This window comes from Phycodurus eques, chromosome 21 (assembly GCF_024500275.1).
Source record: "Phycodurus eques isolate BA_2022a chromosome 21, UOR_Pequ_1.1, whole genome shotgun sequence".
Taxonomy (NCBI): Eukaryota; Metazoa; Chordata; class Actinopteri; order Syngnathiformes; family Syngnathidae; genus Phycodurus; species Phycodurus eques.
Window position 1 is genome coordinate 11,701,953 of NC_084545.1, and position 25,311 is coordinate 11,727,263.

Below are 25,311 nucleotides of genomic sequence, written 5' to 3' on the forward strand. Positions count from 1 at the left end.
GCCACAGTGTGGCCCGGATGCCCAAGTGTTGCAGTGCTTTCAATCAGTCAATAGCAGAGTGACGATAGACCTTGACAGTCCTAACTGGTGGAGGTAAATTTCGAGCACTGAGTGGAGGAGGCTGAAGACCTCGGAGCACATTGACATATGGCTCACTGCTCTAATTGGTGTAATCCAAAGCTGATCTCAACCGGGGGTGTGGAAACGATAAGAATGCTTTACCACTGGTTGAGGCCAAAATCGTCGGGAAGTCATGGAGACAAATGATGCATGATTATGTGCTTTTATGTACTGTACACGGCTGTCAAAATCAAACACTGTATACGCATGATGGGCATGGACGTCCGTGTCTGAAAAGAAGCAGAGGTCAAATCAATGGAGGAATAAATAAATATTCCCAGAACCAGAGCTGCTGAGAGGACTGTTTCAGGTGAGTGAAAACAGAACACACACCTTTTTTGGATTAACAAACGTCCTGGTTTTTAGACAGACAGAGAGCCTTCACAAGGGAAATAATGCCGTCATACTTGAGCGTGCATATGTGCAGGTGTATGTCTTGAGTAAAATGGTTTCTTTGTGCTGTCAGATATGCAGTATTTCTTGAAATCATGCATAAATCAATGAATTCATTAAAATAATCATGAATCCAAACATCTTGTAAAAGGCATCAGAGCACAGTTGGATGCATTTTTCTCTGCCACCAAATGGGGGCAGGAAATGCCTTCCTAACTCTTCTAATCTTCTCCCCTCTTTTCCTGTGCCTTATTCACAACCGATATGGAACGATTTCGCCTCCAATTAGCCATATGTTGAGATGTATTCTCCGCTTCCGGCAAGGCAAAATAGAAAAGACACTCGTTTGATTTATGAACATTTCAAAGACATCAACATCTGGTGCCACGACACAACTTGTTCCAAGAGACTAAAATCATTTTTAGTCTCTGAACTTCAGGTCACTTCAGAGTCTAAAGTGACTGAAGATGTTAATATTCTCTGTGTCAAAGTCTTGGTTACCAGTGGTGGTTTTACATCGTTACTACCTACTTTGTTTCACATTAACCTTGCGAAGGAATCATTCATTCGTACAGTAACTCACACAAACAGAGGGTTCAGTTTATTGCGCATTGACACTTCAACAGAACTGACAAGGAAACGGGAATTGGTCCTGGGATCTTCCAGTTGAAAGACAACCCTTCTAACTTGTTGTGTATCCAATGGCATTTAAGGGCCACCATTCACATGGCATAGAAAACTGTGATAAATATATATATATATATATATATATATAGTGTTTGGCTTCTTTTTAAATCATGGAGAGTAAATATAAAGGAATGTCAAGGTCTCAACTGCAAGGAATAGTCAAATTAATCATGAGACACAATATTACGAGTGTTGCAGTCCCTTTCTAGTAACTGATGACGAGTTGAAGCAGCAAGCGAGGTCATGGTGTATTTTTGGAAGAAAAGTGTACTGATGTAATACATTTCCATTGCTTTTGGTATCGCCTGTTTCTGCTGGGGGGGGGGGGGTGTTGGGTGGGTGGATCATGCTGTCTATTTCTGTGAGCCGCATGGTGCTGAGGTGCATCATGTGGATTTTTGCCAGGCCTGCTGATGTTTGAACATTAGGCTAATCGGAACGAGTCCTTCCTATTAAAGCTGACAGTCACATCCTTGCTACTGTCACAACACTGGCTGCTGGAGCACGCTCATTAAGCTCAGGTCAGGTTGCTGACAACACACAGCTACTGTATTTACTCCTCTTATACATGCTTACTATCTTGCATATGCAAGATAGCAAAACACTATGTTCACCATAGGACTGTCACTATCAAATCATTTTAGAATAGATTATTTTGGGATTATTCAATCTTTTTATTGAATAGTTAATGTTTATTGCTAAATCATTTTTTGATTAGTTTATTCACCGATTATTGTTGTTTATTTGGTATTGTTTAATGTTTAAACAAAGCCAAATAAACGACGTCATGCACGCACCTGTTCATTCATTTTGTAAGCAAAAGTGCATTTTGCCAGCAAAGTTCTAAGCCTGGGAAGGCTTCGGGATACCCCCGGGGCAGCTGGACAAAGTGAGTGAAGCTGATGCCCCCGCGACTCGACGGCAAATACTTTAAGTGGAAGAAAATGGATGGAGAAGGAGAACCAGTCTGCTTTCATGGAAGACTACAGAAATCAGGGAATGCTTCTAGTTGAGAGGCTGAAATGAGAGCATTTGGAGCATTTTAAGTTTAACAATGGCTCTAAACAATTAATCGATGACCAAAATAGTTCTGGATTTGATAATCAATTAGTTGTCGATTAATCGATTAATTGTTGGAGCTCTAGTTCACCGTCTTGAGGCAACAGTCATTCATATAAAATGATGTTTTGCCTACTTGTGGACTGCAAAATGATCGAAAAAACAGCAAACATATATTACGTTAGCAATGTGAATGTCACGAAGAAATGTTAGGTCAGTGCAAAAGAAAAGTGGAAGAAATATGGGTTTAGAGGAGTATGTATTGGAAGACAAAGTAAGAAAGGAAAGCAAGACAGACAGAAATATGACACCAAAATAGCAAACAATAAGTAGGGAATGAATGCATGAAAGAAAGATAGAAACTAAGGATGTATAGGGAATGAGAGAAATAGAGGAGGAACAAAAGTAAGGAGCGAAAGAAGGAAAGTTAAAAGAATTATAAGAGTAGAGGGAATAAGAAAGCAAAGAAAGAAATATTAAGAGGACAGAAAGAAAAGCAAAGAAAAAAAGTGGAAACAGGAGAAATGGGATGGAATGAAGGAACAAAGGGAAGTTAAGAAAAAGAATGAGACAGAATATATAAATAATGTCAATGAGCGATGACAAACAAAGAAAGGGAGAATGAAAATTAAAAGAAAATGAAAGAAAAAAAGGCCAAGATTTAGAGACAATATGCTACGGAAGAAAGAAAGAAAGACAAGCGAATTGGAATAATTGAAAAATGGAGGACAGAAAGAAAAATCAAGCAAAACAAAACAGAAGAGGTAGGGAAAAGAAGGAAAGTAGGTAACCATCCATCCCTTATTCAAGAAAAAAGAAAGCAGGAAAGGAAAGAATGAAAGAAATACGATTATGTGTGAATGAATGAAGACAAGCATGAAAGAAAGCTAAAAAGAAGAATGCAACGATGACACATTGATGTCTGACGTCTGGCACTGTTGTCATTCCTCATGAATGTTAACAGCACAATTTCATCTTGCCTTTTTGTCTTTTCTTTTCTTTCTATTTATATATATATATATATATATATATATATATTTAACGGCGCTCTGTGAGCTGCTCCTCTTGGCACCAATCAGACGTGACACGTTCAAGTCTGCCGGCCAGCATTAAGCTACAGGCCTCCTCATTACGACACTTTCTGTCTGACAGAGGTCAAACTGTTGTTAAAAAATATTTCGGGCTGGGTCAATATAGTTCCGGAATTCGATGCACGGGGCACAGGGTGCCGTGATGAAATGGAACTTTAATTATCTTGGCTCTGGAGCCGCCATTACGGCTGGAAATGAGAAGACAGGTGACATACTGTAGATATTAGAGCAAAACAGAAATAACACAGGCCTGAACCACAAAACTATACTCGTACAAATCTATAGCATGAATGTGTCAGCGTGATAAATCACACTATTATATGGTGAGAATGCTTAAAGTATGTGTATTCAATGTAATACATTTGAGGTCAGCGAATAAAGTAAGGTAACTGGTAACTGCACCAAACATTTTACCCAATCCGATTAATTTGTATTTAAGGCAAACAAAGAAATATCCCTGGCTTTTGCGCTTCTTTTGAACACACAGTCACAGTGATTTTTTTTTTTATAGTTAGTTTTGCGCCTTCACATTTACCTGTTTCTTGTCAGAGGTTGGGGATAGTGGTGTTGGGAGCAGACCGGTTTTGTCATGGGACTATTACAGTAGCTGTTGGTGTGTCTATTGTTCTCTAGTCCTTTCGCTGGTTGTTTAACCCGTGATCCAGTTTTCTCTTTCTATCTTCCCTCTGTCCCTCCACTGGGTTCTGTTTCAGGTTTCTTCCTGAGAGGGTGTTTTTCCTTCCCTCCGTCGCCAGGTTCGGTTCTTGAGCTGCTCAATGGGTAAAGTGCCCTGACATAACATCTGCTGTGAATTGGCACTATATCAATAAAATTGACTCGACTTATTACTCTAAAAACTGCCGTACACCATCCACGGATCATTAAACACTAGAAAACTAAGTAAAATTGAGAAAGGTCGGGCAATAAATGTACAGCAGATCGAGTAAATCTGAGAAGTCAAATGTATTATCTGCCATCAGCGCATATGAACGCACGGCTGTCTGTATATGAACAAGAGGAGGAAGGTGAAGGTCAATGAAAGGTGTGTCCTTCATTTTGTCTTGTGCTGCCCTCAACAGATGGAGACACTGATCATATCTTCACTGCATTCTGGCCTGAGGCTGCTTCCACTTCCTCTGAACTCTCGAAGCTTCTGTCTTCATATCCCGGCTATGGAGGCCATTAGTAATCCGTCATGCCTCTGTGAGTGTTTTATTTGCGTAGACTATACTGTAGGACCACTCTTTAATTGTGCCTGTGTACTGTGCATAACACCTGCAGTACATTACAGTTAGGAATATTGCATTGCAATGTTTAGATACTGTGGAACCAATTTGAAAGAAACATTATCCTGCATACCCTGTTTAGCACAAACACCACAGTAGCATTCGTATTAAATGTCATACGAACTCACATTCCCCTAAACATTGGTTAAGATGTCTACTGTAAGTAATAAACACAATATTTCCCTGAGGAAAACAGTCCCTGTTGTGCTGATATTCTTTATGTCCTATGGCCACCAAGTAGCTTCTCATGAGAATTCAGCAGGATGTTATTCAAGCAGTAAACTACAGTGAACTTTCATTAATAGAAGGAAGTTTGGATCAGGTCGTTTTACAGGCATGCGTTTTCCCATTTATTTTTGTTTAAAATATTCCCAAAACTCACTGAATGAATTCATTTGTTTTAAGGAATCGTGTTTTACAAAAACTCGAACCGTGGCTAATGCTCGATTTCAAATCAAAATATACCACTTGAAGTTTTCGAAGTCTGACCTCAAAATGTTCCATCCATCCATTCTCTAGACCACAAGGTTGTGCTGGCGGCCATCACAGCAGACTTAGCTTGGCCCATGACAACTTGCATAGGTCACATGGGTAAAACTACATTTTGCCTTTTCTTTGTCAAATAAGCAAACAAAAAGATTCATAAACACATTCATAAAAATGGAGTCTTCACTTATTAAATGCCACAATCCAAGTGGAGTCGTCAAATTTAAAGCTGCCTTGTAGTGAAATGTTAACAGTATAAAATGTGTCATAGGTGTTGAATTTACTCCTTATTTAGCGTCCAAGTACAATGCACTCTTTTCCACTTACTGTACATCTATTGCCACAGGTTTTCACTTTCAGAATGGCAGGGAGCCATTTATGTGCGCACACACACACACACACACACACACACACACACGCACACACTTCCGTGGAAGCCTGACGACATGCCAAACAGGAATTGCATAATTTGTCCCGCTCCCTGTCATCCTGCTGGGACGCGACATCTGCCCTTCCACTTCGAGCATGTTGCTTATTTCTGAGGCAGGATGGAATGGATGTCCATTCCATGGACTCATGGGTAATCGACGGCACGACTTCTCGAACTCTTAATTTCAAATAAAATGAAACGAATGAGACATTTCCTCGAAACACTCAAAATTCTAAAGAACAGAGTAGAGCGGACTCAAGGATTTTTTTTTTTTTTTTTTTTTAAAGAAACATCTGACCCCAATGTCAAACAAGAATCCAGAACATGAACAAATTTTGAGGTATATCTTCAAAAGGATAGAAGGAAAATGTTAATGACGCTAAAAGTTCAAAGGAAGTTAACTCAAGAAGTTATTCAAACGTAAACACTAAAGGGTGATTTTGTCATTGATTGTGCTTTAGTTTCGAGGGGTTACTGTACTAATTTACCCACTTCTGTTCTGGCTAATTGCAATTGGTAATTATTTACATTTTTTTATTGTCCAATTTGTGATCTACACTGTAACTACTGCAACATCTTCACCTCCGAAGGTGAAGCAGTGAAAACATACTTTCTAAAGCAGAATGGACAATGAAAGCTAAAAATATACAAACATTATTAAATATAAGTATATATTATATAAATAAAATAACAAAGAATTTCTTTTACAAGATCCCGTTTAGACCCAAGAGCTACCAAGGTAACCAATGCCTTAATAGTTTAATAGTTTATGCTTTTCTTAAAGCATAGTTTGATAGTTTGGACCACTCCTGTTCATTGTGACTGAGCTATAATACGTACAATTTGCTAAGCGATACGATAATTCCAGCAGCAACACACTGTTAGTGGGCTTGACAACGAAAACCTTAACAAATGGGATTTATGGGACTGCTTTATATTGGATAGAGAATGGTGAATGCATTCCTCTGTATGTGGGCCAATTATTAAGGGACTAGATGGGAACGGGTTTTTGGGAGGCCCTGAAAGAATGATCTATTGACAAAGTTGTCTGCAGGATTGTCCTGGATGTGGCCAGACATTCAACAGCTCTTTCCAAGAACTGTTGGACTCAGCATGAGGGGAGGACACTGGTCTTTTTCTTCTTCTTCATTTTTTGAAAAAGAAACCTCCAGTATTTATAATCGCATAAAAATGGATTGTATTTTCCTTAAACAGCTTTAAAATCCTTCTAATTGTTTTGGAATTTATATATATATATCAATGTGTAAAAGACAATTAGAAGTTATAAAGCATGCCTGTCAAAACCACAATAATCCTGGAGGATGTACTTTAACATTTCTTTCAAGGTTAAAGTTAAAACAAGTTCTGTTAGTGGTTACCACTTATTTTCAATTCAATTCATTTTTTGTGTGTACTGAAGAAGTTTTACGTAAATTAAACATCATAATGTACCTCTTTTCCACAGTTTGTACAGTTTGCTATTCACATTTAGCCTCTTTCCATACATTAAATGCATTGATTATGCTTTTGCACTGACTCATAACTGTTGCGTAACATAATAAGTAACAAAATAACATGATTCCTTGAGACGAAATGGTCTGTAAATATGTCGATATTGTCTAACATTTGTAACTTTCTGTAAATATTCCGATACTTGCACTTCTGGTTAGATGGTAATCACATTTCATTGACTATACATGTACCCTCTACTATGACAATGACAGTTGACTCGAATAATACGATTAAATGTGGATAATCCTGGATCAAAAATGATTACTCATTACAGCTACTGTAAATTCATGCATGTGTTTGGCGCATTGGATCTTTTCTCCTATCCATTGTCAGATTTGTGCAGTTTCGTGTATCGTGCCATTGCTTTATAGTTTATTTTATGTAATGGCAAAATATTGAAATTTCTGCAGCACAGTCTCATGCTCCTACACGTGCATCACATCCAGGAGCTGAAGCATCAATGTATTTATTAAGAGGCTGCTACTGGCAACCCGCAGAGTACGAGCGCAATCGATAGGCACCATCATGTTATAATGGATATGAAAACGGGATACCTTGGTTGTTCTGGCTTCTCGTCTGTGTTTGTCTACTGAACTACAGTAGAAGCTGTGATCAATATGTTGTGAGCCTGTGAGTCTCAAGGCATCAGAGATTGTAACTCAGATATAAGGCCAAACATGGAAAAACGTTATATTCCTTTTGAGGAGCTGTAGTTCACATTCAGTTGTTCTCCGTAGTGCAAGGATTATTCCAAACTAAACGCTAAAACACACCATTAGGCTCATTAGGGAGAGGAAGCTTTTGGTGACTTGGCATTTGAATCAATTTATGTGGCAGATTATTACTATTTAAATGTGTTGTGCACTGACTGACAGCCGACAGTACTGTATGTGGTTCTGTATACTGTCATAACTGAACACATTAGCTTTAAATTGGAGTAGAAAGCACAACTCCCTCCAGAATTTCAGTTTTCTCAATAAACTTTCCTGGGTTTTCCCAGAAACCGGAGCCCTACTTGGCTGAAGCATGTCGAAGTATTTAGTAAATATACAAAGCGGAGTTGCCAGAACTCTGGGTGGGACTGACACCCTGTGTCATGTGAAAATGATTTAATCATCCGTCTCCCTGATTGATGAAACAAACCAAGGAGCTGCAGGATATTTACATAGCCTGAATTCCATATTGTACGGACGGCGCTTGCCGTATTATCTCAAATAGTGTGGACTACTCTCATAGACATCATGTCTCACTTAATAGCTGCATCTCAAATAAGCACTGTATATGTTGGGGGCAGGCAAGTGGGGCGGTGGGTCCCTGTGTTCTACTTCAGGTGCCTGGTTTTGGGGTGCTTCTGTGGGGCTGGTGGACCGCCCTGGATCCCTTGGTGCGTGGTGTGTCCTTTCAGCCATGCTGTTCTCGGGTGGGCCCCTTACATCGCCACTACCACCACACTCCAGTTGCACAGCCGGGTCCACTCTTTTCCTGCTCTCTTCCCCTCCTGTCCCAGTCCTGTCCCTCACACGGTGTGGCACTACTATCCCGTACAAAACTAGAATCCAATGCGACACTGTAGTATGCATATAATACTTAGTTTAGTGTCCTGTATTTCCTTGTTAAATTTTCTCTGTCCTCTCCTTTTTCTTTTCTGTCACTCCCCTTTAAAAATCTCATTCTCTCTGACTGACATTTTCAATAAATATCCATCATAATACAAAAAACCTCAATGGCAATATAAAAACTCCATTGTTGCACAGCAAAACAAAAGGGATCATCCATTCTGCTTGACCTTGCAGCTGAACAGGACAGGTTTAAAAGTTGAAAAGAGTTGAAGTTAAGTATATGTGCTCAGTGTCATATACACAGTTTGTCTTTGGAAAAGACACGTATGAGTGCTGCCAAGCATTGTTGAAGAGGTTGACGGGGTGGGGGCGCGGGCTGTCAGTGCTATTTGGCTGTCATCCCAGAGGAAAGCCTTTTCTAAAGATGAAAAGAAAGCCCACAAACAGTTTGTTGAAGACAAGCAGACTAAGGACACAGATTGATGGAACCATGTTCTGTGGTCTGATGGAGCCGAGAAAAAAATCATTTGGTTCAGTTCGTGTCAGGGTGTGTGGCAGACTGGGGCTATCTACAGTTTTATTGAGGGATTCATGGATACCAACATGTATTGTGACATGCTGAAGCAGAGCATGATCCTCTCCCTTCAGAAACTGGGTCACAGGGCAGTATTCCAACATGATAACAAACCTCCAAGACGACCAGTACCTTGCTAAAGGAGCTGAGGGTAAAGGTGATGGAGTGGCCAAGTACGTCTTCTGACCTAAACCCTACTGAGCATCTGAGGGCATCCTCAAACAGAAGGTGGAGGACCTCACGGTCTCTAACTTCCACTAACTTCCACTAGCTGCGTGATGTTGTCTTGGAGGAGTGGAAAAGGATTCCAGTGGCAACTTGTGATGGTCTGGTGAACTCCATGCCCAAGAAGGTGACAGTAATGCAATAAAATAATGGTGGCCACACAACGTTTTGACAGTTTGAGCCCACTTTGGACGTTTTTGCACGAGTGTGTACTTACAGTACTTGTTTTTGTCAGTGGTATAGACATTAATGACTGTGTGTTGAGTTATTTTGAAAGGATAGTCAATATACATTCTTATACAAACTGAACACTAACTACTTCATATTGTAGCAGTGTCACTTCTTAAGTATTGTCTTGTGAATGGATTTAAGAAAATGTTTACAAGGTGAGGGGTTTACTCTCTTATATACATATATATTGCTAAACAGGAAGTAAAGTTTTAGACAAATCCAGAGTTTCATCCATTTCCAAGATAATAAATAAATATATATATATATATATAAACAGTATAATACAAATTACAGGGAGCAATAGTATTGTACTAGTGAACAAAAAAAAGTTAAAAACGGCTTTAATGAAACTGAAATCCTGAACAAAATGGAAGCATCTTTTATTCAATGAGTGATCATGATAAAAAGACAAATCAAAGCTGTTTCTTGCAAAGGAGCGGATACTAAACTTTTTATTCATCCTCAGCAGAGACAAATGGAAATCATTCAAATCATACGGTCACACTAGACATACAGTGTACAATATATTATTTACTCTATAAACTATTTTGGATTTCTGGGTTAGAGAGTCATTTGAGGACTCTGCAGAAGGCCAAAGGATGTTGTAGCTCCTTCATTAGAAATGCATGAACTCCTCACTCCACAATTGCCTATGGAGTGCCTCCAGTCTGCGAATGAAACACTCCATGGGGCATCAAAAATTACACAGTACATCTTAGTTCAGTTTTTTAAAGCCTTACCATAAAAATAAATAAATACAAATAAAATAGTGAATCAAGAGCATGTAGAAATCAAGAATTCAATGTTGGTTGGATGGGCCATTTTTTTTGTTCATTTTTAGCACAGCTCCATGTTGGCTCAATGTATGCTTATCTTCAGCCTTGCACAAGCAAAAAGATTTACTCTATTCACCGATAATCATGAAAAGACTTACCATGATCAAAAGAAGGGTGAGAGGTCAAAATTGTCATTGAGTCCTGAACTAAACAACTTGCAAAACACACACGCACACTTGCAAAACATGCAAAACATACTGCTACTGCTAATCAGTGTCTTGCAAAGGGGGGGAAGGGGTGGAGGTCTCATCCAACTGAGGCTGAGGGGGGCATCCAAACAGGTGTTGGTGGCCATTAACCAACCCAATACCCCATCGAACAACGCATTTCAATCTGTCAGCCCTCGCGACGACAAATGTATATTCGATCGGGAAAAATTTCTGTCATGTATAGTTGAGAAGAATAAAGGTGTTCGCAGTTGACCACTACACAGTATAGCAGTATGGTGACAAAAATATCTTTACCTCACTGTACCATTACTTTCTTTCTCAAAAAACGTGAAGTTCATCCAATTAACAGGTGTTTGGCTCAGCTAAAGCATTTACATCCCTGTGTAACAGGTTACGTCCTGTGGAACTGTAGAAAGACTCTATAGCAGGCAGACCTCTAAGGCCAGAGAATCCTGATTTGGATAGATAAATGAAGGAAAATCTTACTCTATGGTTAAAAAGAAATTTGGAATACACATGCTGGATGAGCTCACATTAACCCACAAAGTATTGTAGAAACTGGTAAAGTATTTTTTACCTGCTAACTCATAAACAATGGAAAATGAAAACATAGCACCTTCTTGGTGTAGCTAATAAAAATATGTGAACAGTTCCAGTTGTTTGCTTTGTTTGTGCATGTGTTAGATGCAGAACAACAGAGTGAGAGTCGTCAATGCTAAAACCTGGTTTTGCAAAAGAATATTTTTGGTCTGTGCACCACAAAATGTGTCATGGAAGTTCAAGACAGTGGCAACTAATCCTATCTTCTAAATGCCACGCTTTAGAGCCTGCTGCTCAGAGATTCTCTCCAAAGATGACATTTGGCACGGAGAGAAATCACCCAGGAAGTTATCAATATACCAACATCAATCCTCAAAAAGGCTAAACGTAATGCAGCCACAGCCGGCACCTTTATCAATCGGGCCATCAACCAATGTTCTCAAATCTTTAAATTTGCAAACTTGAAATAAATAAATATAAAATCCTGCTGAAGGTGAGTGAACTGTGACAAGTTACAACCCTATGATTTTACACATTTCTAGGTTGTTTAAATACAAAGTACAGTTGAGATTTTTTTGATCAGTCAAATTTAGGGGTGCTGGGATTCATTTTAGGGTCGCAACAGCACCCCCAAAAATGGAATGGAAATGCCTATGGTTGTATCTGTTGCATTGAAAAGGAGCTGCTGTGCATGTCAAAGTCATAACGACAGTCAATGGGTGAAGATTTGTGTGCCCCGAGACCGGTGCGTCTCGAATTAGACAACACACATTTTATCGATAGTTTCATCTTATTTGTTGTCTTCACGGAAGGTAATGTGGTGACCACCATCAGTGGTGGGGCGGCGCCCTAGCGCCCTCTCTTGACCAGCTCCCACAGCTTCAAAATCATGAAAAGTAAAGGCTCCATTCTGAATGAGCTGAAACCACGCCCAGCTCACTTCTTAACTGTTAAAAAAAATATCACAAATATCATCCATTATTAAAAACATTAGGCCTCCTGGGGACTTTAGTCATAAAATAAGTACACAAGCCAACTTACAGTCATTGGTGGGGACATTCATTAATGTGACTACTGAACAGTCGCCCAAATTGTCACCGGGCCGCTCAAGTTCTTATGTAATGGGGGAGGGATGACTCACAGTGGCTTGCTAAGTGCTTCACTGGCTGCTGTATTATTAGCCATGTCCCAAAAAAAAAAAAAAAAAAAAAAACAGAAATTGGTGAAAAACTGTTTCATGTTATAGCTCCAAAATTCAGTACTACATAGTTCTCAGTATTTGCAGATATTTTCAGCAATTATCTTCAAACATGGAGATTGTGACTTTTTAACATGGACTTAGTATAAAAGTGTCGTTATTTAAAAAAACACCTTGGTTTTGTCATACAAAGTGTCCAGGAAAGGCCCCTCTGACAGCTACTTCTGTTTGACCCAGCTTTGTATCTGCTTTGTCCATATTTGGCGAAGTACGCCCCCTTTCCTCTGATAGGTTGCCTCCATGTAGAAGACCCATTTGTGAGCATACACACATTTGTTATGTTGAGAGTGCTGGGTCGGGAGTGGAAAGGGAAGGTGGAGATCTTCACTAGTGACGTAGATAAGCTCGAGAAATTCCAATGACCTGATTTCAGGCCTCTCGGCAGAAAAACGTCAGGAGCTCAGGTCTGTGTGGGTGATTTCAATTCATATTTCATGTTTACTGAGGCACCATGGATACAATATTACATTATGCAAATACTAGAAAAAGTTGGTTTGGCAATATATGACCCCTTTACGAACTAACGGCATGAATCGATCCCAGTTTTCTAGTGTAGCTTCTGGCATGTGTTCCAGGGGAAGAAAAAAACCCATTGTGAAATATCTGCAAGCTCTGCGCTGTTGGTGTTTACAATAAACTGTGTCTCTGCCCTTGTTGTGCTGTACAAATCAAAGCACCAGTAAAAGACAATGTTAGACTTAAATCATTTAAGGACTGTGGAGGACATTGGCCTTCCCCTTGAAACGTTTCCTTCCCTTTAGTCCACACAATGCATTATCCGGTGACAGAGATGTCCCGGGCCGTGCTCTACGGTCGGTGATGGATGGCCCTTCGCACTCCACAGAGGCCTCAGTGATTGGCTTGTGCTGATAAAGCTCTAAATGGCTTTGGTAAGATTTTCATTGTAGCAAAATCCCCCAAAGACACAGCCAGGCAACAACTCCTGACATACACTTGCAGTGGTGCAATTTAAACCAACTGATTTAATGAACTGTATTAATGTATTTGATAAATCCTTTTTATGGTATCAAAAGAAGGACAAAAAAAACTAAAGTAAACTTTCTACTTTTCTGCTGTTTTTAGGTATTTTGTGTTTTATTATATTTTACGGTTACAACAAGCAGCAAGGAGAAATACTAGATAGCATGTCTGCCTCACAGTAATGTGATCCGTTTTTTAATCTCTGCTGGAACAACTGGAGTTTCGATATTCTACAAGCGCTCACGAGGGTTTTATCCATGTACTCTGGCATCCTCCCACATTCCAGAAACATGCATCAGATGACCAGTTACATTAGATTAATTGAAGACTTTTTTCTTAATTGTCCATTGGTGAGAATGTGAGGGTAAATGGTTGCTGACCAGTCTACGGTGTATCGCCCCTCTTGTTTAACTTTAGTTGGGATTGTTTCCACTTACCCGCAACCTCTTTGAAACGTATCTAATGCCTATGCAACAGAAAATGACTTTGGTTCCATATTTCTTGTTCCACTTCAGTGTGGGATACTGTACATTCCTAATACTGAGTAAAATTAAATATTACATTTCTGAGTTTATGTGATGTTATGAATCATATCTTCCGAGTGAGTAAATTGTAATGCAGCACTTGCACTGTTCAACCTTTTTGGGGTAAGGGGTGAATGCGGGGGGCGGGGTTTCTTCAGTGTTCAGAAATCAATCAAAAGTATTTCAGAAGAAAGATGTAGCAAAGGCAATAACAGAATGTAAGAAAAAAACCTGCACAGGCATTGAGGAGACCAAATGTACATATATGATTTTTGTGAGTGCTGTATGTTATGCAGTACTGTGTTTCTTGAGTACATCATCTATAAACAATGTACAAGTCTCTACTGAGCTAAAATGGACCCTGTCAGTCTTCCTGTCTACCCTTCGATTACGCTGTTACCCCCCCCCCCCCCCCCCCATCGGCATTGCACGCAAATATGTGCGCGCACACACGCCTCACCCAACAAGTTAATCTGCCACACTGCTTATGCGATTCTCTTTTCTGTTGGCTCAGCTCCTTAGCGTGTGTTAGTGTGCGTTTGTGTGTGTGTGTGTGTGAAACCATGCGTCCAACCAAAAATCCTTGTCACTGCAGAATAATTTAAGTCCTCTCTACTCTCAGAGATAAACTTTTCCACCAGATAATTACAAATATATGCTCGGATTAGTTGAATTCATTATTAGTATTATCGCGGCAAAACTGAAAGACAAATATTTGATGCTTTCCAAGTGTTGTAAGAAAACTGCAGTAAATACGGGAACTTGTTAAACATGTTAGTGAGTGCATGCTCTAGTACGACAACAGACAGTCAATTTACAGAACACTCTGGAGACAGAAAGACATTGACAAAAAAAACAAACAAAAAAAAAAAACAGTCACTGAGCAGTAAAGGGTTGCTAGTTATCTGGTAATGTAATGTAAGCATGCAAACTCCACACAGGCAGGGCCAGGATTTGAACCCCAGACCCCAGAACTGTGAGGTAGATGTACTAATCAGTCACCCACTGTGCCAGCTTGCTGTAATACCATTGAGAGATTTCGAAGCATATTTTTTTGTTAACAATCTTGAAAAATGTAAGTTGAAAACCGTTTTTAAAGGCTGATTTCAAAACTGGCCATTCATCAATGTGTTGTGTATACTGTATGTAATTAGAGTATGAGGTAATCTTTCATTTATATGGGTTCACAGTTGTAGCGGCCCTCTGAGGGAAGTCATAACTACGATGTGGCCCGTGACAAAAATGAGTTTGACACCCCTGCACTAGCCTATCCTTCTGCCATTAACAGCTTAATAGAATAATAGAATAGAATAAAGGATTGGTCTATCTATCTTTTATCATATAAATAGCCTTACTTATTCATGTTTATAATTACTGTACTGTCTTTTCATTTAATTAGCACTAATCAAATTTATCCAGTTACCTACTGTTATTTATTTGTTTTTATTATTGTTGCACTGACTGCTTTAAAGCACTCCTTATTGGTTATTGAAAACCTCTTGACAAATAGACATAATCGTTAAACATAATCAATTTTAAATGTCATACTTTGACCACCCAAGATGAGTTATACCTCGTCCGATATTTGGGTCAAAGTAACTCAAAGCACATGACAAGATGTTTTGAAACTGCATGACGAGTTGATGAATGCCAAAAGAAAGTCTATTGTTGTTGACTGGGATGTGACTTTCTTGTAGCATTGTGTACACACTGTCATAATTACACCAAGTGCCACAACAAGAACACAATAACATAATTCTGGCACTTTGACTTCCACACAAAGAAACACATCGCCAACAGTCCCCCCAGCTGGCTGCATTGTGGAGCTTTTCCATGAGTGATGTCTCTGACCTATTCAGAAAATCGGCGGCCACACTGGCAAACTAATTGCCCTATCATCATTATAGCTCGCGCACACACACACACACACACACACACACACACACACACACACACAGATACTGACTCGAAGTAATATTTCTAAATACACGAGTGAAACACAGAAAACTTTACAATTATGCTTATTTTATTAGTATTATTTATTATGACTATTATACAGGTATTGCCTCTTCAGATTTAAACTCAAGCATTCTATTTATCTGATACATACATAGTATTTTTATTATGAGGTTAAAAAAAAAGAAGCAAGTTTAAGACCAGCAGTCTAAACAGAGACACTGCCTTCTTCTGACTTATTTACAGCTGTAAATAAACTGTAAACAGAGGCACAAAGCTTTGATTTTAGTGGCTCAGACAGCCTCATTTCTGGTTTCCATTCAAATGAAAAAACAAAACAAAAAACATACACTTGCCATCTATTATTCATTCTATTTACCAACGCTATTTGAATGCATCAAGCGAGTGGGCGGTTTGTGTCCAGCAGTTATTTTTAGCTGCAGGGATGCAAAGCAAACGGAGAGTATGTCTACATGCTACATGCACGGTTCCATACATGTACAGATATACAGAATATACACAAGCACACAGAACATTATCCTCCATCCATTCTTTTTCTATGCTGTCACTGATGGTGTAGCGGTACATTCGCCTGACTTGGGTGCAGGCAGCGTGAGTTCAGTTCGCACTCAGTGACAGATGTGAATGGTTGTCTGTCTCTATATGTGCCCTGCGACTGACTGGCAACCGGTCCAGAATCAGAATCAGAATCAGAATCATCGTTATTTGCCAAGTATGTCAAAAACACACAAGGAATTTGTCTCTGGTAGTTGGAGCTGCTCTCGGATGACAACAAACAATCAATTGACAGAGAATACTTTTGAGACATAAAAAACATAAAAACACAGTCACTGAGCAATAAAAGGTTACCAGTAATGTGGTAATGCTGGTACAATTTATTTATTTTTTTGACAACTGTGCAAAATGATGCAGAGTCCTCTAGCAATTAGAACACTTTGAAATGGCTAATAGAACAATAGTCTGGTGTAGTGACCATTGTGCAAATGGCGCAGAGACTTCAAGAAATTTATGCAATTTAAAGTGACTAGTAGTGCGATAATCTGGGACAATGTCAATTGTGCAAATGGTACAGATACTTCACAAGCACATGTGTGGCCAGTATTGGTCAACAACAGATATACAAGTAGTGCAGGGTGGCAAGACTACTGCAGTGAGTGCATGAATAATGTAGAATTGGCCCGACAGAGATGTGACAACCATCTCAAGACAAACATTGGCAGCAAGCAGTGCGGAGTCCACCTTTCGTCTGAAGTGGGCTGGGGTGGGCTCCAAGTCACCTGTGACCCATTTGCATTTGATCCAGTTACGTAGTTACAGTATGTACTGTAGGACTACTTTGTTTTTCACCAATGGCCCAAATCATTATGCCCACTTTTTTACAAAATCGTATGTGTTCCAACAAGATCCACATGAGAAAATATCACAATACGATATGGTAATGCTCAACTTTGATTGACATAATCAGAGCGGTATTAAGCGAACAATGTGTTTGTTGTGCGGTTGTAATGTGGTGTGGAATTGCACTGCAAACATGCTGGGGAGGAAAAGTATGTGGACTTTCTGACTGACCACATTCTTCCATGGTACCGAAAGAAGAACCTAGCATAACAATGCACCATCTTAAAATAAATTGAAGCAGAAAGTATACATCCATCCATCCATTTTCTGAGCCGCGGGAGTGCTGGAGCCTAACCATGCTATCATCGGGCAGAAGGCGGGGTACACACTGAACTGGTTGCCAGCCAATCACAGGGCACATACAAACAAACAACCATCCGCAGTCACATTCACACCTACGGGCAATTTAGAGTCTTCAATCAACCTACCATGCATGTTTTTGGGATGTGGGAGTCAAATAGTCAAGAGTCAAAAGTTTAATGGATTTGTGAAGCTGTTATCAAATAATCAATATCAAATTTGGGATTGAAATTGTTTTTGATTTCAGGAAATATAACCTCCTAATGCTGCAAATTTGATAATTGACTATTTTCAGTCCTTTAAAAGCTGCAAATATCTTGAAAAGATTTTCTGTGTAATAATTTTGAAAAAATAAAAATACAAATTCACAAAAATACTGTTATCAGTGGGAGGTTTGTTCCAAAACTTTATAATTATTAATTTTAATTAATAAATTTTATTATTTATAATTGGAATGCAGTGTATGCCACTGGACAAAATGACAAAATATAAATTTATACATTTATATAGGTTATTATTTTTTTTTTTTACACATCTACATTTTTTTTCAATGTGGTATATGCCAAGCCTGTTAAAAACCAACAATTATACAACATGCATTTTTTTTTTTTTATCTAGGAGCATACAACTTTTATGAGTGTGCGTGTGAGTATATGCCTGGCCTCTCAAGAGCTCAAAAATAAACAGAAAAATAAACACATTCAACAATACAAATGCCATTCAGCAACCCGAGATGTTGAAAGGATTCATTTTTCCAAGAAAAATATAAAAATTGCTAGATTTGTGAGATTGCAAGAAAAGAAAAGAAAAGAGAAAATACATCTGAAGTAATGGTTTGATCCGTTAGATGAAGTCTTGTTACTAAATCCCCAGTGATGACGTGCAGTCACAAATGTAACTGCATTATGAGTCACTCCTTGCTGGTCTCCTCTGTGGATGTGGCTGAAGGGTTGCTGCCTGAACAGTCTGAAGAGCGCCACGTTAAATGTTGTAAACCAAAATGATCACTGAATCGGAGGTTTAAGTAACCGTATAAAGCTCTGCAACCGTATATAGCTCTGCAATTGACCTGAGACCAAACTATATATTGTTCTTGAACATGTAAAGGTGCAAGACTAAATGATAATGACATAACTTTATAACTTAGCTTTATTATAGCTTTATAACTGTGTACAAATGGCATCAAGTAGATATCTGAACAAAGAATAAAAAATAGGAACTAATTTTACTAAAAGAAATAACAAAACCAAAAAAACCTTCTAAAATGTCCCTCGAATGCTGTCTTTATGTAACCTTCACACATGCAATTTATTTCTACCGGCTTCTTTTGTGCAAGGAAATAGAGGAAGGGTTGAAAAAAAATAACATTGGAAAGATCGAGAGATGGATGAATGGAGGGTGTGATAACAACCAGACAAGCGGGAGGTTGATTTGGCCTTTATCTGGACCTCATGGGCCTGACAGGCGACTAACACTACTGCCACACGCACGCGGAAGCACGCACGCACACAAACACATGCATACAAACGCACACACACACACACACACGTACACACAAAAGTGAATGATGGCACTAACTCCATCTCTCTCTAATTAGTTTGCAATGCAGGCTCTTGATCCATGAAGGAAAAAATAGTGTGTACGCATGCATGTGCGTGTGTTTAATGCCACGTTTCACGTTAGGATGCCCCCTAACAGGCACACAATGAACTACATGCCTCCTCCCTTTTGGACGAGTAAAGCTGGGCTGGACTCTGGCAGTGTTGACACACATAGAGACGTGACAAAGCCTGACTTAGTATTGACTGTCCTGGCACTGTCCATACGGCACGTCAACTTTCCCACACTTCTAAACCGGAGCGGACTCTTCGGAATAAGAAGAGCCTGTGGATGTTGGATGCATTATCGGAATACTGTCGTGTCCAGACAATCTTCTTTTCCCCCATCTTGGGGATATTATTTGAATCTTACACACACACACACGCACACACACACACACACACACACACACGCACAAGCACGATGAGTCCTAATTTGACTGTTTTTGGAACTTTAACTTAAAATATTGGTGTCAACATTTTGAATAATACAAACTCTAACACACATTCTCTTTGTATAAATGTCTTTAAGCATATCTATACTAAACTGCTTTTCCGATTTGCAACATGTTAAAGGTTTTTCTTGTTTTCTTTCTTTTTTTTAAATCTAAAGACAATAGACAACTTTGTTTTAAAATTGTAGCAAAAACTGACAGGAGCTCCCTGACTCAACTGCATGTCTCATGAAGTTAAATGAAAACTTCAACAAATAAATATCTCCCCAAAGTTTTCTGCAGTAAATTGTTTTCCCAAATTGTAATATTACCTAAATGTTTATCTTTCACTTTGTTTTAAGTCCAAACAAAAGTAAGTTTACACAGTATTAAATTGATATTTTATCATCTGTCGGATCTTAAAAAAGGCCGATGCCGATGTGCATCGTAATGCCAAATTGCGGCGCTGATAATTGGCCTGGCTTAGTTGTTAACAGTTTATTAATCAAACGTTACAAATGTTGCTTACTGTCAATTCAATAGTAGACATTGATAAAAATAAGTATCTATAAATTAAATGTTACATCGTTATTGTTGAAAATTCAGGGCATGAACTCCGTTTATTTGATCCACTAAAGCGAAAACACCTGTACATGTAAACACAACATATGTCGCCATCGTTCAAAAGGTTTTTCGAAGTATTTGAACTAATTGAACAAAACCAATGTGATATTTGGATTCAGCACATCAAAATTGTCCTATATCAGCTAAAAGATCTGAGACAATAAATTTGTTGTTGACCAGTGTCAGTCTATCCCTGTTAAGATGTTAAAAATTGGTATGTGTAACCCTTTACATAAGGCTTGACAATCTGCGAATGCAGATTTGTAAGCCTGTGGATACATTTAAAAAGGGTTGTACAGAAGTAGGTCAGTATCTTGCTCAAACCACAGTGGAAGAAAAAAAAAGCACCTGGGGTTGAAAGCATCAACTTTTCCATCGCAAACTAGACAGCTACTATGCTGCACGAGCCATGCGGCCCCCTGAGGGCTGATCGATTCATATTGTACAGTGACAGAACAGATCAATTCACCATGTCTCCGAGCTGCCTTGATCCTGTGATTCTCGGCGTAAACTTGCCATTCTGCATTATTCCTTTCAATGGGGTGGGAAGACTCAGCGCCATGGCAGCAGGCTGATGCCTTCAGGGGAACGCAGCCTCCAATCCGTTACGTATCGTGCGTGGCCGCGGTAGCACTCGGTATCGTTCCCAGTGAGCTATCAGCGGTCGAGCAGCCGTTTGGATACATTGATGTAACGTGATACATCCTCTGGGAATGAATTAATTTCCTCCTCAAGCCTGTGCGATGTTGGCATCTGGCCTCGTCTGAGGATTCTCAGCTGTCGTTTTCTTTGCTTTTCTTCACATGCAACAGGACACTCAACGATATGGATCCACTAATGCTCCAATGGCCTCATTACTCTCAATAAAGGGTCAAAAAAGGCATATGTAGCATTATTTACCCATGTTTAGGCCTCAACCGAGTACAGTCAAAGCACTGAACTTTAATATTTAAGATGTTACGTGATCCCATACAAGAGAATAATGATAATAATAATACAGAAAAATCTGCCTATACAAGGACTTGTAATCCCCCCCCCCCCCCTCATATTGAACTGCAAACATTGCAAATATTTATCTTCCTCTCAAATAAGTTCATACAAATATTGGGAACAGTTCTGAGTATGATGCAGTGCAGTTCTACACCCCAGCAAACTGCAACCTCAGTAATGAACAAGATATTCTGCAAAAACGTCAGTGGCGGTAAGATACATACAGTATACAATATTTTAGCTGCTTGGCTGACCTCTAAATTGGGCAAAACAACAACTATGATTATTGTTGTTGCTATTGTTAACATTATCATTTGTCACTGAGTGTTTACTCGCCCTGACGTCCGTGGAGGCAGTGTGGGTTCGGTTCCCACTCAGAGATTCTGTGAATGTGCCTCCATGCGTCCCGTGATTGACTGGTGACAAGACCAGGGTGTAGTCTACCTTATTACTGTTAATAATTTACAATTCTAAACTCCAGATGTCTCCACAAACCAGTCATAAAAAGTTTCATTCATGTAATATTAAATATTAAGAGGGAATAATTTAAGCATACTTCATGAATGTTCAAAAGGGTTGGTTTTGAAAGGTCATTTCAGAAATCTCATGTTAGCTTGATTATATTTTATTTTTTTTCAATTGAAAAAACAGTTTTAAGGTGTGTTTGAGATCATTGTCATCCTGTTGGAGCACTCAGTTGTGTCAGGTTGATGCCCACAAACATGAACGCGATTGCACCGTAAAATCCGGTCTATTGAGCGCTCTGGCTGATAAAATGGACGTATAACACATCCTAATACAAAAGAAAGCTCATCATAGTAATCATAAAGAAAATACAGGCTGTTCTGAAAAAAATTACAAGATGGATGGATGGATGTTTGGTCGGATTTGTTTCTATTAATATTCTTATTCTCCTGTATGGGATCATGTTACATGTTCAGTGCTTTGACTGTACTCAGTTGAGGCCTAAACATGGGTCAGTAATAGTATACATGTATCTAGCTTACACACACAGCCAAGAGAAAAGGAAAGAGGTCTGCTGCGTCTCCATCAGCATCTCCGGTGAAGACGATGTATTTTATTTAAAGTTTTGACGTTTTTTTGTCATGTTATTCGATAAATATTGATTGTGAACTGCTATATTGTGGTTTATACATTACAATTGAGGTTTGGAGATGTTTGGAGGTGACGTGTTGGAAGATCAAGGTAACAGTTTCTTGCTTTAGTAATAATGGCCTTCAACCTCAAATATGGGGAACGCCTCTTTCTTTTCTTTAATGTAGCACATAGTTAAACATGTGTAGTGTTAATATACATTATTTTTTCTACGTGATGGAGTTATTGAGAGGTGGATTAGTTCACTGGAGGCCCAGGTCCCAAACTCACCACCCGCCGCTGACTTTTTCAATAGCCAAGTCGGTCGCCATCAACTCGACGGCTACATCATTAAGTCACGTTTTCGACATGTGACAGACACCATGCGTGAGACTGTCCATTGCAGGTTAAAAACATGAAGAGTTAATGCTTCAATATAGAGCTCTTCAAAAAAATCATGGGCAGTAAACACCATATAGGTGAGTTAAAGAGAAGCTAAGACTAGACATTTGGTAAAATCTGTAAATGGATGTAAACTCCTGGGGTGTTTCAAAGTAGCCCAATAACGTAGATGAAGCTGGGAAAAAAAACAAAATCTGGACCAAGTAGAAGGATGACAATGACGTTGAAAAGATGAGAAACGCCTACAGAGGAGACATCAGTGCCAAAAAGCATGTGTAAATAGCGTGTGAGGTCATGCTACACTTGGGAAATGTCATAGTAATTAACTAGATGTCGGGGTGCCGCCCCCATGGAGCGATCGCTGATTAAGCGTGAAGAAAAACACAAAACTTGCTACAAAAAATATTGTACAGTACCAATAGGATTTTTAACCGGTATTAACCTGCCTCAAACATCAATTGTCAGTAACAGTCTTGGTTTGAAAAAGCAACCATCCCTGAATGTTGGCGGAAACACTGACAAGGAAAATGTTATTCCAATCTATAATCCATGTTTACGCTAAAATCGAGGATAATGATCCCTGAAAGTTTAACGAAAGCTTGCGCTAGCTCGCCTGTAACATGGACTACTTTATTTAGTTGAGTTGAGATGAAGCATCTCATGGGAACATTTTCTATCGTGTGCATGATTCAAATGTGTGCAAAATGAAGTGTGGCTAAAGCGAAACTGTTGAGCATGGATTTAGTAAACACTGCGCCTGTGTCCGCAGTTGCTGTGTATAATTGAGGCTCTCTGCCTGCAGAGTTCTCTTCATTTCTTAATTTAGACGGCGAGTCCGAGCTCTGGTCTTCATGTTTGTGGTTAAAGTTCTTAAAAGAACAAAAACCATATACTGGAATTACTTTGTGTTGATAAATTAACACTGTTTGGTCCATTCAGTGCCCTCACGACTATATAGACACTCATGGGCTACACATGGAGTCTTTACATCCTATTTAGTGGTAAATTGCTGACCTTTAAGGAGGGACCACTAATATGATGATATTATAGGATTTGGTGGAGAAAAGTCAGTAAATCTCTCTTGAAAGTACTCTGGTGCTCAGTCATCTGGCCCACATCAATGTTTACGTCATGAGTCGCGGAAATCTCAGTTGCTTGTGTTTTGTTTTCAGTTGAGGCCACTCTCATGGAACAGCTTGTGGGGTCCACATGGCAATGGGCGTGGATGGATTGGTGAGAGGATAAAATAGAACACAGAGTAAGTCAAGTAAGTCATCATGAGCTTTGGTGTACAGGCTGCCCTCCAAAGGGCATCAGACGACTCAGTGGTGGCAACAGCCCTTTTTACAGGAGCGATGTACTAACTGGACGGACTGGTAAGGAAGGCCAGTTCTGTCTTGGGATGTCTCAAAAGCTAACCTAGCAGCATGTACAGTATAAGTTTACTTCCAATCTAATGAATCCAATCAAAATAGTCCAGTTCCCTCCCTATTGAGTTGTATATTGAAGGGCCCCCTGTTGGTCATTATAGTGATTTGTGTATATGTGCAAAGCTGCCTACTTATTTGTGCATGAGCAAGTATCTTGTAAAAAGCATTTAATGTGTGCACAACATCCATGCTGTGATTCCAATCTGAAACCGCTGCAGCAAGGCCGTTTGTATTCATAAACATAACACACATTGATCCCTTCGTTTATTTCCACAGACAAATCATTGTGGCTGTGTGGCCTGTCGTCAATTCGCTCTATGATTGGTTATCTGTTTCCTATAATTTTAATCCCAACTACGTGCCCTAGAGATGACTGAGGTAACATCACCACATCGATTTACGTTTTCTCTAGCGAAGGGGTAGACAACGTGATCCCCTGCCGGTGGCCAAAGGAGAACCTTCTCGTGCTCAAACACATGCAACCTGGATGTGCGGAACATTAAGTGATGTGATTGAAAGTCCTGCCCGTTCATTGATCACATCTATAAATCAGAAATGAGTCGAGGATGAGTGCAGAGCCATATGCGTGGTAATAGGGAAGGGAGGGGTGAACGTGCTGTAGCACATCTGCGGTGGGGCTAAAAGAGTATAAAATGGTGTTTTTGTCCATTCTCACTCTACGTAAAGATGATAAGGGTAGCATGTCCATGTCACTCACCCACGCACCAACTGGTTGTCATCGCTGTCTTATCGAAAAGCGATTCTTTTACATTCTACTTCACATATAGTTGAGTTGAGAATATGCGCCTTGGGAGTAATGTATTGTAGCTGGTTACAGCAAAAAAAGGACCTATAGCTCTATAATAATAATAACAATAATAGTAATAATAGGGCTGGCCTTGCCACTGCGATACAAATTATTGCGACAAAATGTAGCATTATCTTCCTTGATAATTCTAAGAGGGTATTTTGTTTCAATGATCTCCTCTAAATGCAACACTGTGTATTACTGGTTGCAAGCAAAGATGTGAATTATTTTTAGCCCCGCAGGAATTCCAAAGTGGCTTCTTGCAGGACTCACAAATGCTGCCTTCAGCAAAC

At 39.4% G+C, this 25,311-nt stretch overlaps 1 long non-coding RNA gene across 1 annotated transcript; it reads left to right on the top strand.

Moving 5' to 3' along the window:
- The first annotated feature begins 241 nt into the window (after window positions 1-241).
- Window positions 242-24,025, top strand: LOC133396221 (uncharacterized). Its single transcript, XR_009767337.1, has 3 exons — window positions 242-430; window positions 4,430-4,553; window positions 23,953-24,025. It is a non-coding gene; the product is annotated as an uncharacterized LOC133396221 (long non-coding RNA).
- The last annotated feature ends 1,286 nt before the right edge of the window (window positions 24,026-25,311 follow it).